The sequence below is a fragment of the Chrysochloris asiatica genome, unplaced genomic scaffold (assembly GCF_000296735.1).
Source record: "Chrysochloris asiatica unplaced genomic scaffold, ChrAsi1.0 scaffold00369, whole genome shotgun sequence".
Classification (NCBI taxonomy): Eukaryota; Metazoa; Chordata; class Mammalia; order Afrosoricida; family Chrysochloridae; genus Chrysochloris; species Chrysochloris asiatica.
In genome coordinates, this window is record NW_006408887.1 from 143526 (window position 1) to 150247 (window position 6722).

General features: G+C 39.2%; 1 pseudogene; it reads right to left on the reverse strand.

The window, feature by feature from the left end:
- Positions 1 to 3342: 3342 nt before the first annotated feature.
- The window catches only part of LOC102812506, a 137174-nt pseudogene continuing 133794 nt past the window's right edge, over positions 3343 to 6722 (reverse strand).

Genomic DNA, 6722 nt, shown 5'->3' on the forward strand with positions numbered 1-6722 from the left:
GCTAGAGCTGAAAGTGAAATGACCAGCTGGTTTGAAGTGCAGGAAGATGTTTGTGAACTTCTAGACTTGCAGCTAGTACCCATTTGAACTAGCTTGGATGGCCAGCTGACCAGAATTCAACCAGATAAAGATTAAGATGCTTGATACTGTGAGTAAGCGTAAATTCTACAATGTGATGAACTGGACCTTTCCTTATAGATACAGTTGATCAAAATTTCAACTGGAATGGAAGGATTCTTCATATCAAGAACAAGCTTGTTTCCTCAGTGCACTGGGCTAATGGGGACAGACAATCTAGACACTGGTTATCAAAAATAGGGGGATATAAAGGCATGAAGTGGCTGACTTACAAGGTCTCATAAGTGTGCTTAGTTTCAGTGTGAGGGGAGAGAAGTAGAATCCCCACTGAATAGTTTTCCTCCTTTCCAGATGAATCTGGTGAAAGGGGATGGTGAATGATGGTGATAGGATTGTGAGTAATTGCTAGCAGGAGTAATCACAATTGTCACAACTATAATTATAGAAGATATGTAACTAAAAGTGGGGAGTTAAGTAGTTACTCTTTCATTTCAGAAACAGAGGAGCTTAAGACCAACAAGAGGGAAGAGCATGAGTGGAGTGTGAGCTCCTCCCCAGAAAAGTGGTGACAGCAGAGACAGTGTCAGAGGTGATGGCACAGAGATAGAGCAGCTGAGGACTGTAGGCCCATGGACTGAGAAAGGCTGCGCTCCTGTGGGCAGGAGGCTGGCTTGCAAAATGTGCCCTTTGGACGTTTAATTTTTTGTTTTGTTTTGTATGTGTACATCAAATATTTTTGCTTTGCTCGTCTTTGAAAAATAGAAAAGGAAAACCACAGGATAGAAGCAGGATAACTGTTGTTAACTAATAAACACAACTGTACAGACAAGTATAAGGATTGTGTGCTGCCAGTCAGTTCCTACTCATAACAACCCTGTGTAGGGTTTCTGAGAGCAGTTGGTGCCAAATTTGTAATGACTAATCCAGTGCTTATCCTATAGCACCACATCAGGGCACATTATAAGATACTCATTTTCTTATATTTCTAACAGTTTTGTTTTTCATGCTTTTTAGTGACAAATAAAATACAAGGCTTAAAATTATGTTACAGGGTATATAAAATATAAAGATGTCTTAATGATAACAAAATGGGGGGTGTTCATTACTGAAGTTAAGTTGGTACCAACTTACACTACTTATACCCATTGCCATCAAGTAAATTCGGACTCTTAGTGACCCTAAAAGACAGAGTAGAACTGCCAGGTAGAGTTTCCAAGCCAGCAGTCTTTATGAAAACAGATTACCACATCTTTCTCCTATTGAGTAGGAGACGTTTTGGTTGGAAGCAGAATGCTTTAACTATTGCACCAAGGACAACTTACTCTCTATACTGTAAATACCAAATTTGGGGTAAAAATCTAAAGATCATGTACTGTTGACCCGAAAACAATGTGGAAGGTCAGGAGTACCAACCCTATACATGGTTAAAACTCCACAAATAATTTTTGATCCCTCAAACCTTTACTATTAGCCTACTATTGTCCAGGAAGCCTTACCAACAACATAAACAGTCGATTAACATATAATTTGTATGTTATATGTATTATATCCACAACTTCTCTGTCAGTTTGTTGTACTGTGGTGGGTTGTGTATTACTGGGATGCTGGAAACTATATTACCAGTATTTGATATACCAGCAGGGTTACCAGTGGTGAACAGGTTTTAGCTGAGCTTCCAGACTGAGACAGACTAGGAAAAAGGGGAGATACTTCTGAATTTTTAGCCACTGAAAACCTTATGAATAGTAGTGGAATATGTCAGATAATACAAGAATATTGAATATTAAAACATGAACAGTACCAGAATATTGTCAACCACAGCATTGGAAGATAAGCCCCTCACGTTGGAAGGCACTTAAAATACGACTGGGGAGGAGCTGCATTTCAAAAGTGGAGTTGACAATGATGATATGAATGGAATAAAGCTTTTGGTGACTTTAATTTGCTGAAGGGATGCAATTCAAAATGAGGAAAAATAGCAGTAAATATCCATTAATAATTGGAACATGGAATGTAAAAAGTTGAATCTAGGAAAACTGGAAGCTTTCAAAAATGAAATGTAAAGCTTAAAGATCGATATCTTAGGCATTGTTGTTGTTGTTGGTAAGTACTGTGGAGTCAGTTCCGACTCATAGTGATCCTGCACAGGGTTTCCGAGACTGTAAATCTTTACGGGAGCAGAATGCCTCCTCTTTCTCTCGTGGAACTGCTGGTAGTTTTGAACTGCTGATCGTGAGGTTGGCAGCCCGACTCGTACCACTACGCTACCAGAGCTCCTTATCCTAGGCATTAGCGAACTGAAATGGATTGGTATTGGACATTTTAAATCTGACAATCACATGGTTTACTATACTGGGAATAACAAATTGAAGAGGTATGGTGCTGCATTCATCAACAAAAAGAGTATTTCAAAGTCTGTCTTGAAGTATAATGCTGTCTGTGATAGGATAATATCCATACTCCAACAAGGAAGACCAGTTAATACCACTGCTATTCAAATTTATGCACCAACAACTGAAGGCATTGATGATGAAAATGGAGAATCCTACCAATTTTTTCAGTCTGAAATTGATCACACATGCAATCAAAATGTATTGATAATTATTGGTGATAGAAATAATGCTGGAGATCGCATAATAGAATTTTTTTTTGGCTTCTAAAGGATTTTTGTTTGTTTACTACATCTAAAAAGAATGCATAGACAAAGAATTGAGACATGAGAAAGCATTGGTTCAACACTAATGAATCTATAAAAATTCAGATTTGGAGGAGGTGGAAAAAATTACTGAAACATTTTAAGCAATTGGAAACTGTAATCAAAATAAGCTTATAAAATCCCTATTAACACTTACAGAGAGTCTTCAAAAGACTCTTTCCATGATTTTTATTAAACTAGAGTTACTCATATGTAAAACAGGAAAGGAGATTCTCCTGACTGGTCCTCATGTTGTTCAACGTTCTTTCTACTCTCAGCCCCACTCCAAGCTTCTTTAGGAAGCAAGCCTCCATCCCCATCACTTGAAAGAGAATGTGAATCACACCACCCACCCCTCCTATCTCCTCTATACACCAGGTCTTCAGCTGTGTTCCAAGAACACTGTATCTTACACTATAAAAAAATCTTTAGTTATGAATTCAGTTCATTTGGTGTATTTCAAAAGATACAAATACTTTTCTTCATTTGTCAATAAAAGAAGTTAAAAATTAACTTAAAAAAACAAATCAAATCAGCAAATGGCAAACAAATTTCCTTAAAAGTCACAGTCACATATATAGTTCATCCTAGAAAAGAGGAGGGACAAGATAGGCTCCACTCACTTTCATGAATTTTATCAAATACTGACCCTACTCAAGGGTGGAGAGAAAGGCAACTTTAACAAGGAGTATGTTATTCCAAAAGGCATTCACTGTGCTCCTTCTGAAGGGCACCAGGTGGAGACATGGTTTCTAACTTCATTCAGTGGACTGTGAAATCAACCCCGTCCTCCTCTCAGGACTGGCCACTGGTTAATGAAGGAAACAAAAACAAGATGAAATAAAATGAACTCCCGCACATTCCCTCAAAAAGATGAGAAAACAAAAAAACACTAAGATCCCCCATATTACTCTCCAAGGTGGAGCCAGGGAGCAGCTTCAACATTTGGAATTCTTCTGTTACAAAGTCATCAACAAGCATGCCTTGCTTTAAAAAAAAAAATTTTTTTTTTTGAAACAATAAAACGAAAACTAGTACTGATCACTTTTCTGACAACACACAATTACTAAAAATTAACTAGTATTGGGAGAGGGGAGGGGGCATACCTATAGGCTTTGTCTCTCATGAGTTCATATGGGTAGGTACAGGGCACTTGTTAAATTATTGCAAAAACAAACTTTAATTTTTAATCTTTAGTTTAATTTAAACATTACTTTTAGTACGATGCCAACACCAGGTGTGCAGAAAGAGGTCTGGTGAGATGTTCATAGCAGCACACACCTGTGGCTCTTCTTCAGGTTCTAGAGGCTTCTGGGCAGTCAATATTGCTTTGTCAGACACATTCTTTAGGCCTTTCTGTGTGAGTGCAGAACACTCCACATATTTGACAGCCTTCAGGTCATGGATCAGTTTTTTCGGCAGTCTCTGGGGTGCTCAGCTTCTGTTTGTTCTTGGCAAGTTTCTCAATAGTAAAGACAGCAACACAGTAAAGGGGCCATCTCTGAGATCAATTTGGGTCCCAACAAGCAGGAAAGGGGTCTTTGGATAGTCGTGAGTTGTCCCTAGTATCCACTTTTCTTTCACATTTTCAAATGAGGTAGGAGAGATGACTGAAAAACAGGCTAGAAATACATCTCTGTGTGTATAACTCAGCGTTGTAATCTCTCATAATCCTCTTTCCCTGCAGTAACAAAAAGTCCGAGAGTATATGACTCTCTACCAATCATAACTGTGACAGCATAGTTGTCCAAAACAGTTGGTACATATTCAGATGGAAATTTGTTGTGTAGGATATCAGGAGACCTGTTTTACCAATAATGCCATCGCCCACAACACACTTAATTGTCTATATTGCTGAAATAGTTTTGAAAGGGAAAAACAAACCCTGGCGACGCTCATCAACCATACCGCACACCAGATGGCCCGTTTAGAGACTTTTATTCAGGGTGAGGAAGGTGACCTCTGCCGGAGAGAGAAGGCAGGAGACAGAAGAGGAGAGAGGAAGAAGAGAAAGTCAACAGGAAGGGAGTGGTCTTATATAGGCTCAACAGGAAGAGAGTGATCATTGCTGGGGTGATTTAGCTCTGGCCTATCAAAAGCCATGTTGCCCTTTAAACTATGCGCCTTGTAGCTTAGGGCAGGGAAACAGACAAAATGGAGTTGAAGGGAGGGGAGAGGGAAGAACCCGGAAGGTACAGCCTAAAATGGCGGACCTGATAATGTAACAAGTTTTGTACCCACTTGAAATATTTCGGACTCCATGTTGTTCTCAGTTTCTCCACCGGGGCGTTGGCAGCACTCACATAGCAGCATTTTACAAGATTGATGACTTATTAATTGTAAATACCTTTTTAAAACAATAAAGAAGACGTCTAAACACATGGACATCACCAGATGGAGTACACAGAACTCAAATTGACTACAACTGTTGGAAGAGATGGTAGGAAAGCTCCATATCGTTAGCCAAAACAAGATCAGGGACAGACTGAATAGACCATTAATTGCTCATATGCAAGTTCAGGATGAAGCTGAAGATTTATTCAAGTCCACTAGAGCTAAAATATGACTTTGAACATATTCCACCTGAATTTAGAGATCATCTTAAGAACAGATTTGATGCATTAGACACTACAGACTGAAGACCAGAAGAGTTATGGGATGACATCAAGAACATCATACAGAAAGGAAACATAAGGTAATTAATGACACAAGAAAGAAGAAAAACAACAAAATCGATGTCAGAAGAGACCCTGAAACGTGTACTCCATTGTAGAGATGCTAAAGCAAATGGAAGAAATGAGGAGGTAAAAGAGCTGAACCAAAGATTTCAAAGGGCAGCTAGAGAAAACAAAGTCAAGTATTATAATGAAATGTGAAAAGACCTGGAATTAAAAAACAAAAGGAAAGAACATGGTAAGCACTTCTCAAGTGGAAAGAACTGAAGAAAAAAAATCAAGCTTCAACTTTCAATATTGAAGGATTCTATTGGACTCCTGGTATGGTGCTTTAGGATAAGCATCGGACTGTGAACCACAAGGTAAGCAGTTAAACCCACCAGCTGCTCCTCAGAAACCCTGTACAGGGTCGCTGTGAGCTGGAACTAACTCTATGCCACTCAGCAACAACAACAGAGGCATAATATTTAATGATAAAGAAAGCATCAAAAGAAGATGGAAGGAATAAGCAGAGGAGTCACTGTACCAAAAAGAAATGGTTGATGTTCAACCATTTCAAGAGGTAGTATATGCTCAAGAGCCAATGGTACTGAAGGAAGAAGTTCAAGGTGCACTGAAGTCATTGGTAAAGAACAAGGCTCTAGGAACGATGGAATACAAATTAAAATATTTTTACAAACTGAGGCAGCACTGGAGGCACTCACTCATCTATGCCAAGAAATTTGGAAGGCAGCTACCTGGCCAACCGATTGGAAGAGATCCATATTTGTACTTATTTCAAAGAGAGATGACCCAAAAGAATGCAGAAATCATCAGACAATATCATTAATATCACATGCAAATAAAATTTTACTAAAGATAATTCAAAAATCGCTGAAACAGTACAGGGAACTGCCAGAAGTTCAAGCCAGACTCTTATGAGGATATGGAATGAGGGATATCATTGCTGACTAGAGATGGACCTTTGCTGAAAACAGAGTATGCTAGAAAGATGTTTACCTGTGCTTTATTGACTATGCAAAGATTTTCAACTGTGTGGATAATGATGAGCTATGGATGTTGTTGTTGTTGTTGTCAGGTACCATCGAGTCAGACCCAACTCATAGCGATCCCATGCACAGCAGAATGAAACAATGTCCGATCCTGGGCCAACCTCACTACCGCTGTCACACTCGAGTCCATCAATGATGCCACCTGGCCAATCCATCTCATTAGGGGTCTTCCTCTCTTTCTCTGACCCTCTACCTTACCCAGCATGACATCCTTCTCCAGAG